The 11,218-nt window shown below is 40.4% G+C and overlaps 1 protein-coding gene across 1 annotated transcript in view; it reads left to right on the top strand.

Moving 5' to 3' along the window:
* Positions 1 to 7,892: 7,892 nt before the first annotated feature.
* Positions 7,893 to 11,218, top strand: part of CCDC39 (coiled-coil domain containing 39) — a 187,398-nt gene continuing 184,072 nt past the window's right edge. The window contains exon 1 of the mRNA XM_033958862.1: positions 7,893 to 8,011. The gene's annotated coding sequence lies outside the window, so the exon portion shown is untranslated. The remainder of the gene's footprint in view (positions 8,012 to 11,218) is intronic.

The following is an 11,218-nucleotide window of genomic DNA, read 5'->3' as shown; positions in this document are numbered from 1 at the left end:
CGGGAAAAAAAACATAAGGGAACGGGGATAAGTAAAAGATTAAAAAACTAAAATTTTTTTAATAATGAGTATTAAAAACATCTTTAAAAAGGTGAGTTTTCAATTTTTTTTTAAAAGAAAGAAGATCTCTTTCTATCTAATGTACCTGGGGCAATGGAAGGGGGGGGGGAATCAAGTGACTTAGCCAGGGTCACAAAGAGCAGTGTAGGTTTGAACCCACAACCTCAGGGTCCTGAGGCTATAGCTTTAACCACTTCGCCATACTTTCCCTTGCCATATGTGCATAGAGTAAGAATATGGGCATGTTTTCTGAACAGTAGGCTCGTGTATATGTAGCACTCTACCAAGCCACATTAAACAAGACGGACAAGTTACATTTAAGCAAACACGGTTTGGCCTACTTTTTGTATTTAAGCTCCTAAAGGGCAGTGGCGTACCTAGCATATGTGACACCCAGGGCCCATCATTTTTGGCAACCCCCCCCCACACACACACACACACATCTATATGGAAAAACATGATTTTTAGGGGAAGGGGTAAAACACGGACCTCACGAATCTTAACTGCTTGTCCTTAAAAATCTGAGGTCCGTGCTCTGACGGATCCTAATACTTTTCCCTCCCTATGCTAAGACTAAAAGTGGCAAAACTTTTGCCCTGAGGTCTTTGTCACTTTTAGTCTCAGCATAGGGAGAGAAAAGCATTAGGATCCGTCAGAGCTAAAGTGTCATAGAGGTCTGTCAGAGCCATAACCTATGCTGAGACAAAAAGTGGCACAGAGCTCAGGTTTTGAAGGATGAGCAGTTAAGATCTGTGAGGTCCGCATTTTACCCCTTCCCAATTTTTAGTAACAATCCACACATCGCACAAGAGTGTACCTAGAAAAAGGCAGCTTCTTGCATACTGCAGTGAGAAGTAAAACTAAACAAGCCAGACTAGTACAGATTGATCCTGCCCAGTCAATGCTAACAGAGAACCATGTCTTTCGTACACACAAAACACAGAAAACACCTTTGCCCAGTATAGAATATGTAATCATAAACTAAACCCCCCTCCCCTTACAAAACTGTAGTGTGGTTTTTAACACTGGCCATGGCTTGTGCTTGTAAAATGGGGGCGGGGAGGGGTTAAAATAGAAATATTTAAACAAAGTTAAACTGAACCACCAAGAAGCCGGACTCTGCATACAATGCAACACCACAGAAACAGAAACAGTGATGCATGTCCCCTAATATTGTGAAAAAAGCAGAGAAATAGCAATCATCACTTTAAAAATGAACAAATAACCCCTGCCCTCTCACTCTTATGAAGCTGTGTTAGGGTTTTTTTATTGCAGGCCACAGCGGTAAAAGCTCCGACGCTAATATGAATTCTATGAGCATTAGGGCTTTTACCTCTATGGCCGGCAATAAAAAAAACCCTAACATGGCTTCTTACCCCACCCCCTTTCATGAAGCTGCATTACTTTTTTATCGCCAACCATGGCAGTAAAAGCTCCGGCCGTTGGCAGAATTCCTCTGAGCATCACAGCTAATATTACTGCAATAAAAAAGCCTAATGTGGCTTCATAAAAGGGGGCCGAAAAAAAGTGGGGGGAAGGGAAATAAAACAAAAATGGAAAATAAGATAATATCATTTTATTGGACTAATACATTTTTCAATTATCTTTCAGAGGCCAAAACCTCTTTTCTCAGGCCAGGAAAGTATACTACTGTTATGGTATCCTGTCCTGACCTGAGGAAGGGGGTTTTGGTCTCTAAATTAGTCAAATTGTATTACAATTAGTCCAATAAAAGAATCACCTTATTTCCATTTTTGGTTTATAAATATTTATCAACACAGCTACAATATGACTTTATCCTAAAGCAAAAAAATAAATAGAACATATTTTCTACCTTTGTCTTTTCTGGTTTCTGCTTTCCTCATCTTCTCGTCACTCCCTTCCAACCACCGTCTGCCCTCGCATCTTATCTCCTTCTATGCCCCTTCCAGAAACTGTCTGCCTCCACCTTCCATCTCTCCCTCCATTCCCATTGGTCTGACAACCATCTTCCCTCCCCTCCCCCAAAGGTCTGGCATCTATCTCTTCTCTCCTTCCCTCTCCCACTCCCCCATGGTCTGGCATTTCACTCTCTCCTTTCCTTGCCTTCCCTTTTCTTCCCTCATCTTCCTTCTCAATTTATTTTCTGCATCTATCTAGATTAAATTTTTACTATCCAGTCTTCAATTTCCCTTTTCACTGTGTCTACCTACGGCTTGCCACCTCTTTCCCTCACCCTCTCCAGTATTTCACTAACTCTATCCTCTTCCCCCCATCCAACATGTGCCCTTTTTTATTTATCCCTTCCTTCCATCATGTGCCCTCTCTCTCTCTACCCCTTCCATCCAGCATCTTCTCTTTCCAATTCCATCCAGCGAATACCCCCTCTCTCCACTTCCATTCAGTATCTGCTCCCCTCTTTCTCTCCTCCCCACTTCCTTACTGCATCTGCTCCCTCTTTCTCTCTCTTCTCCCTACTTGCACCCAGCATCTGCTCCCTTCTCTCTCCCATCCCCTTCCATACAGCATAAGTTCCCCCTTTCCCCTCCCCACTAACATCCAATGTCTGCTCTTTCTCTCTCTCCATCTACCCCTCTTTCATCTACATCTGTCCCTTTCTCTCCCTCCAACCAAATTCCATCCAGTATTGTTCTCCCTTATGTCTCTCTTTCCCTCTCCCTGCAAACCAATTCCATCAGCATCTGCCCCCTTTCTCTCCCTCCACCACCCTTCCATACCAGTATCCTGCTCCCTTCTCTCTCCCTCCACTCCAATGCCATCGAGTATCTTGCCCCCTCACCTCCCCACTGCTGCTGTATGCTTCTCGAAGATAGGAGACACCTGCAGACCTGAGGGCTTTTGTAGTAGATTACAGTTAGATACAGTAGTTTTTAAGGTGTTTCTGGAGGGTGTTGAAGAGGGAATTATGCCTAGGCCGCTTTATGTGGGTCCACTGTACTACCTAGTAGGCTGCACCTCTTCTCTTCTGGGTTGTCTGTGTGGCTAGTTTACTAGGAATGGTGCTACACAGCCATCCCTTTGGCTTGCTTTTGTGTACTTTTCTCTAGGATGGTGGTTTGTTTGGGGTTTTTTTTTAATAATACCTAAAGAAACACATACTGAACACAAAACCATCTGGAAAATAGTGATTTTTTAAAAACAAAAAGAGATGGTTTTCCAGTTTAAAAATTGCTATGTTCATAGGGTTACCAGATTTTACTTTAGTAAAATCCATACCCCCCTAGACCCGTCCACAGGCCCACCCATCCCCACCCCATTATGCCCCAGTCCCACCCCTAATCCCTGCCCCACCCCCGCTGCCTGCTCTCATTGGGCAGGAGGGCATCCGTGCATGCGCATAATCCTTCCTGCCTGATGCAATTTTGAAAAAGCTTTTCAAAACCCAAAGTGCCAGGTTTTGAAAAACCATCCTCGAAAAGGAGGACATATCTGGGGAAATCCAGATGACTGGTAACCCTAGGTGTTCACGATGAGAATTTCAGAGATTTTCTGTACAATGTCAAAAGTGGCAAATGAGCTTCAACATAGGGAAATGCAAGGTCATGCATGTGGGGAAAAAGAACCCGATGTTCAGCTACAAAATGGGGGGATCACTACTAGGGGTAAGTAACCTTGAAAGAGACCTGGGAGTGATGGTAGACACAACACTGAAGGCGTCGGCGCAGTGCGCCACAGCCTCGAAGAAAGCAAACAAAATGTTGGGTATCATTAAAAAGGGTATCACCACCAGGTCGAAGGAAGTCATCCTGCCACTATATCGTGCAATGGTGCGGCCGCATCTGGAATACTGTGTCCAGTACTGGTCGCCGTACCTCAAAAAGGACATGGCGGTACTTGAGGGAGTCCAGAGAAGAGCAACTAAGCTGATAAAGGGTATGGAAAATCTCTCATATACTGACAGATTGAAACAGTTAGGACTGTTCTCCCTGGAAAAGCGGAGACTTAGGGGAGACATGATAGAAACCTTCAAGATCCTGAAAGGCATAGAGAAAGTAGACAGGGACAGATTTTTCAAACTAAGGGGGACCACAAGTACAAGGGGGCACTCGGAGAAATTGAAAGGGGACAGGTTTAGAACAAACGCTAGGAAGTTCTTTTTCACTCAGAGGGTGGTGGATACATGGAATGTGCTTCCGGAGGCTGTGATAGGCCGGAGCATGTTACAGGGCTTCAAAGAAGGTTTGGATAGGTTCCTAGAGGACAAAGGGATTGAGGGGTACAGATAGGAGTAGAGGTAGGTTATAGAAATAGTCAGGGACCACTGCTCAGGCAATGGGCCTGATGGGCCGCCGCAGGAGCGGACCGCTGGGCGAGATGGACCTCTGGTCTGCCTCAGCGGAGGCCACTTCTTATGTTCTTATGTCTACAATTGAACTCGGACGTCATATCGAAAAGTGCTCCTCTATGTTACTATGAATAGTATTAGCCAAGCTGTAAAATTTGTTGTGTGAGGAAGTAGTTTGGTGCAGTTAGCATAGCTGGATTTCAAAAGGGGTTGGATAAGTTGCCAAGGGAAAAGTCCGTGAACAGTTATTAGCCAGGTACTCTTGGGAAAATCACCATTTGCCCTGGATTGGCTTACTCTAGGATGTTAGGTTCAATAGACCTTTGGTTCAACTCTTGATTTTGTGTTTCCTGTATGTATACTAGGAGTCAGTTTACATTTTTTGGATGATTTTTAAAATATACGTCAAGGGATGATACCCGATTACTGTATATGCCTCCATTGTTGCACTATACAAAAAAAGGGTGTTTTTGGTTTTTTTTAAATTCTTTATTCATTTTGAAACTTACAATAAGTGTGACATATGTTCAAACAAATTAACAGTAAATACATCACTTAATAATCATCATTGGTACAAAACATAACTCTTATCACCCCCCCCTTCCCATCATATAATCAAATATCTTATAGAATATGTAATAGTAAAATAACCCCCCTCCCCCCCTCACTATTGAACTTGTAAATTTAAGGGAAACAATTTCATCTAAACAGTACAATATTTTGTTAATGGCTCCCACATATCTTGAAATTTCCTGAAACATCCCCGCTGTATTGCAATAAATCTCTCCATTTTATAAACATGACATAAAGAATTCCACCAGAAATTATAATTTAATCTACTCCAATCTTTCCAATTATACGTAATTTGTTGAATGGCAACACCAGTCATTATGAATAATAATTTATTATTGTTTGTAGAAATCTGACTTTATGCTCTCATTGCCATACCAAATAGCACAGTATCATATGATAATGCTACTGAGTTATCTAATAAACAATTAATTTGGTCCCAAATTGATTTCCAGAAAAGCATAATAAATGGGCAATAGAATAATAAATGATCTAAAGTCCCTGCTTTTAGATGACAGTGCCAACATTTATTAGACATAGAGCTATCCAATTTTTGTAACCGAACAGGGGTCCATAATGCTCTATGTAACAGACAAGTCTCTCCCTTTTGATTTCCTGAAATTAAGGGCATAAAATATACTAGAATGTTTAACTCTTCAAGGGCCTATCAAGCAGCTAAACCTTGGAAAACCCTACCAGATTAGCCAAGTTAGCCAGCCTTGCAGTTAATTAAAGGTTTTAAAAAAGGTCTTTAAAACGTATCTGTTTAATAAATATGTTCTTAATAAATTTTAATGCCATTAGATTAGATGTTTAGAGCAGTGTTCTAATGCATTAGTTTCTTTTTTATTCTACGTATGTAATCTGCTGTGAACTTCTGTTAGGTGTTGGCAGTATACAAATAAAGATTGTATTGTATGCTAGGTGCCATCGACTCATGTTCGAGTCCTAAAAAGAAATCGGTTTTGCAATAGTCCAGTAAGGTCCTCCAGCATCATCCCTACCCTTAGTAATATTTGAAAGGGTAAATAATTGTTCCCTCTTCATCTGTCCTGTCCCACACATGATCTTATAAACCCTTTCATTTGTGTCTTGTCCAAGCTGAAGAGACCTTTATCAATTATGTGCCTGTTCTAGTTTTGTTATATCTTTATTGAGATGGGGAAACCAGAATGTCACACCATATTCAAAACATTATGATATTCTCTGTTTTATTCTCTATTCCTTTCCAATTTATTCTGAGAAAATATCTACTGGCTGGAGCAATGTGCTGAGAAGTCAGGGTTCAAATCCAGTTTCTGCAACAACTCGTAACATTCCATGAAATTTTGGACATGTCAAATGTCTCCATTTAGATTATAAGCTCTTTGGGCAGAGACATATTGCACCTGAGTACTTATCACACTGTTCGGTGCTGCGTAAATTAATTCATGCACTACTTATCACCACCATGTCCTATTCCTAGGATAAGCAGCATAAAATCTGGGGGGGTTTTCCCTTGTATCTTGCCAAGTACTTATGTCCTGAGTTGGCTGCTGTTGGAAACAGGATACTGAACTTGATGGACCTTTGGCCTGTCCCAGTGTGGCAACTCTTATGTTTTTATGTGAGCCATGTGTATAGGATAATCAAGCCATTGTGACATCACTGATGAGTTTGGCTCTTAGGCATTGATGGAATGAGGCATTATGACATCACAATCTCAGCTTTGGAATGTTGCTACTCTTTGGGTTTCTACCAGATACTTGGGACCTGGGTTGGCCACTGTTTGAAAGCAGGATACTGGGCTTGATGGACCTTTGGCCACTCTTATGTTCCATTGATTATGGCAATGCGATTTATATTGGGTGACCTCATTACAGCCTAAAACCATTGTAGGCATGTCAAAATACAACAATGCAATTGTTAGTCAAAGTACAACATAGATGCTACATAACTCTGTTATCTGTTTTCATTGGTTACCGATAAAATATAGGATCAATTTTAAATTATTAGTATCTGCCCATAGAGTCTAATCTGAACATGAACCTGCTACTTGGCCACCTTAGCACTTCCTTATATTTCTAGTAGACCTTTAAGACCATTCCTGACCATAGGATGCTAATACCCCAACCATCAAGGACACATTGGGTGAGCACACAAAAACATGTATTGTTCTGGTTGGTACCCTCATTATGAATAATTGGTCAATTTCCATTCAAAAGAAAGTGATTTGAAGAAGTTTAAAACAATTCTACAAACTATTTTTTTTCAGATTACTTTTCATGGACAAATTGCTGAAGACCGTGATGGGTTACATAGAAACATGATGGCAGATAAAGGCCAAATGGCCCATCCAGTCTGCCCATCCACAGTAACCATTATCTCTTTCTCTCTCTGAGAGATCCCACATGCCTATCCCATTCCTTCTTGAATTCAGACATGAGGTGGTTAAATACCCTAGAGTTGAGTAGATCAGGAAGGTCCCGAGAGAAGAGGTCTCCAGGATCAAAACCACATCCAGAGGTCTCCTGGAAGAATTCTTCCAAGGTGTTGGCTGGGCTCAGTGGGGGAGAACCAATGAAGCAAGAAGTGGTCCTATTTCCAAGGTTTGCACCTGGGGTAAGGAGCAACCACCCATGCATTATAAGAGAAAAATGAATAGGTAAAATGTGCATTTCTTTATTTGTGAAGACTCAGACCCGAGTGTCCTAAGTAGAGCCAGCAATGGAAGGAGGAGAGATTGAGATATCTAGGTTTTACTTCCATCGAAAGCAATGGAAGTAAGGAGGACAGATTGAGATATCTGGGTTTTACTTCCATCAAAAGCTATGGAAGTAAAATCTGGTTGGCTCAATTTGTCCTCCTTTTTCTGGAGCCATATAGTAACCCTAAGACTGGTGCACATCTGCGTAATGTCTGGTACAGCATTCCATTGCAGATGTTGAAGTTGGATGTGTATGTTTACGTTCCTATTCATTCTTTCTGACTCCAGGGATGAAGGCTTCGTCACATGTGGGATCTGCTGCTAAAGGAGGTTGAAATAACGGCAGCAAGATCTCCAGTGGAGTTCAATGGTTGCAGACTTCATTATGCAAGCAAGATAAAATATTCAGGGTGAGTGGATGCCAAGCCAAAAAGTTGCTTAATCAGCTCTAGATGAAAGGTAAAGCTATTGGATTAATGTATGAAAGAGGAACATTTCTGTGCTGAACATTACAAATGAAAAGTTTTCAGCCAAGCTACACAAGAAAATAACATGGGGAGAGTGTGGTGCAGTGGTTAAAGCTGCAGCCTCAGCACCCTGAGGTTGTGGGGTTCAAATCCACACTGCTCCTTGTGATCCTAGGCAAGTCACTTAATCCTCCCCCATTGCCCCAGGTACACTAGATAGATTGTGAGCCCACCAGGACAGACAGGGAAAAATGCTTGAGTACCTGAATAAATTCATGTAAACCATTCTGAGCTCCCCTGGAGATAGAAAATTGAATAAATAGTGTGAAAAGCTTCAGCCTCTGATAACCAGAGCTGGTATTGGGACCTCATAATGCCTCATTCCACCAATGACTAAGAGCCAACCTCATCAGTGATGTCACAATGGCTTGATTGTCCTATTCTTGGCTCACTTTTACTATTTTTGATTTCTAGAGTGGTGCAGTGGTTAAAGCTGCAGCCTCAGCACCCTGAGGTTGTGGGCTCAAACCCACACTGTTCCTTGTGCCCCTGGGCAAGTCACTTAATCCCCCCATTGCCCCAGGTACATTGTATAGATTGTGAGCCTACTGGGACAGACAGGGAAAGATACTTGAATACCTAAATAATGTATGTAAACCATTCTGAACAGTATAGAAAATTGAATACATAATGCCAAAAGATGCAATTCCTGTATACAACTGAAGGGTTGAGATTTTTTTTTTTTTTGGGTGGTGGTGGTGGTGGGGGTTTGGCCAGGTACTAGTAACCTGGATTGGCCCCCGTGAAGACGGGCTACTGGACCAGATGGAGGGCTGCAGTCCGGCCATCGGACCAACGGTTGGCTCGGGGGCCCGTTCAAGCTGAACTTCAGTTTTGATTGTTTTGATTTTATTTTCATTTCTTTTTAGTTTATGATATATTTTTTAATCTCACTTATTGTTTTACCACTTATTTTGTTTTATTTTATCATTCAAATTTCATTTAAATTTCCCCAGAATTCTATTGCTTCAACGGTTCTCCCTCTGCATCTATTCTTATCTCCCCTCTTTTTAACCTTTCAAATTCCTTTAGATCATTGTAATCTTATTAGTATGTTTATTTTCTTATTTTTCTCCTCTATCTCTATTTTCTTTCTTTATTACTCTTCTAATTGTCATTTTTCCTGGTACTTTAGTTAGATTGTGAGCCTTCGGGACAGTAAGGGAATTTCTAAGTACCTATCTTACTTATAATTTTAATGCACCAATATATTCATTGTAACCCGTTCTGGGCTCTTTTGGGAGGACGGGCTAAAAAAATCGAATAAATAAATAAATAAATAGTAAGGCTCTTCTTATGTTCTGGCCATTTCCCTATGACCACCTGTTCAGAAGTTCCAAGTTTATTTTGATATACTGCCTATCTAGCAGTCAAGGCTGTGTACATACATATAAATTCAAAAGCAAATAAAAAAAGGAGTCAATTCAGAGCGGTTTGCATGAGCTTCAGTAAAGGTGTTACAATACACGAGCTTCAGTAAAGGTGTTACAGTACATGAGTTCAATATATGTATATCTTACCTATGTAATAATAATAATTATTATTTATTTTTATATACCGCCATACCTAAGAGTTCTAGGCGGTTTACAACAATCAATCAAAATCATGTAATAGATACAATACAAATGCCTACATCGGATTAAAATCTTCTAAAAATTCTACATGATAAAATGTTAACTATATTAAGAAATACAAACAATTAAAAAGATAGATTTTAAATGTACATATAGTATTATTATACTTTCTGTATGTCATATATTCATCTTTTTTTGTATTATTTGTGAGTTCACCCTTTCATGTTCTAAGTGGGGGGTAGCCATGTTCCTATTCCCCCTAACAGCTTCTTTATTTGCTAAAGTGTTCGGTGAAGAGTATCGTCTTTATTCCTTTCTTGAACTTTTTGGTGTCTTTTTCTAGTTTTAATTCCCTCGGAAGGGAGTTTCACCACATTGGTGCCATCACCGAGAACATTCTTTTCCTGACGCTTTTGTGTCTGATGTCTCTGAAGTTTTTTCTCAGAAAGTTTGTCCTTATAGTGCTCCGCGTAAGCATTTGCTGTAAAAGATGTATATGGTAACAACAGACATCTAAATGGATTGCAGATTGAGATGAACATAAAAAAATGTTGAGGCGTTCCCCTTTCATTAAAAATGCCTGGGTTAATGGTAGCGCAATGCAATAATTCAGGTTGGGTGCTTAAGAAGCAGTCCAACTAAAAGCCATGCAAGAAGTATTTTTTTTTTTCCAAATATGTGGCAAATGTTTTTAATCTCTGTGGGGTGATGGAGAGGATAACAGTAAAGTACACTCTAATCAGGAAAAGAAAACAAGCCCTAACTGAAAACAATTTATTTGGGCCAGCATTCTAAGAATATGCAGCAAACTCTCCACCTGATGTTAGAGGGATGGGACATCTCATCTAATCTGTTAGTAAAATCCTAAAGTCACTTATGTCTGTCTCTAATGCAAGCCAAGTGAGCCTTCCCAGTAATAAGAAGCTTCACAGAATGAGTTTTCGTTCTGCAGAAAATAGCCATCAGGGTTGGAACTTTTATCTAAAAATTTCACTCGTGCATAAGCAAAAAGCTCATATATTATTTGGTTACATTCCATCAGTGTGAGAAATAACATTGTGAAAATTCTATGCATGCTAATGATATATAGAAATCCACCTGCTTTCAGATAAAATGAGTTTAATTTTCTGTTGCCCACTGCCTGGTTAGGCTTTCATAAATTACTTATGCACAGCTATTATTAAAATAGGGGAAAGCAAATTAGAAAGCCCTCATATCTCGCCACTGGATTTAGCCCAGGCAGAGCTGTGACAGCTAGCGTCAGCGGTTTTTGCAAAAATTCTGCTCTCTTTGGGGGGAAAAAAAACTTTGCATCTCTGTACAATTCTAAACCACTGTTGCAAACGTTTCAACCTGCCTTCTTACCAAATTAACCTAAATCCTTTCTATTTTTCGACATTAATGGAATATTCTAACATCCTGCTGATACATATTAAGCATATACTTATTGGTTAATTTGAATTTCAGTGTTCTGTGCCTCATTGCCAGAGTTCTGGCTATATCTGAGCAGCTAGGA

This window comes from Geotrypetes seraphini, chromosome 9, assembly GCF_902459505.1.
Source record: "Geotrypetes seraphini chromosome 9, aGeoSer1.1, whole genome shotgun sequence".
NCBI classification, from domain to species: Eukaryota; Metazoa; Chordata; class Amphibia; order Gymnophiona; family Dermophiidae; genus Geotrypetes; species Geotrypetes seraphini.
This window is presented reverse-complemented; position numbering and strand designations above follow the sequence as displayed.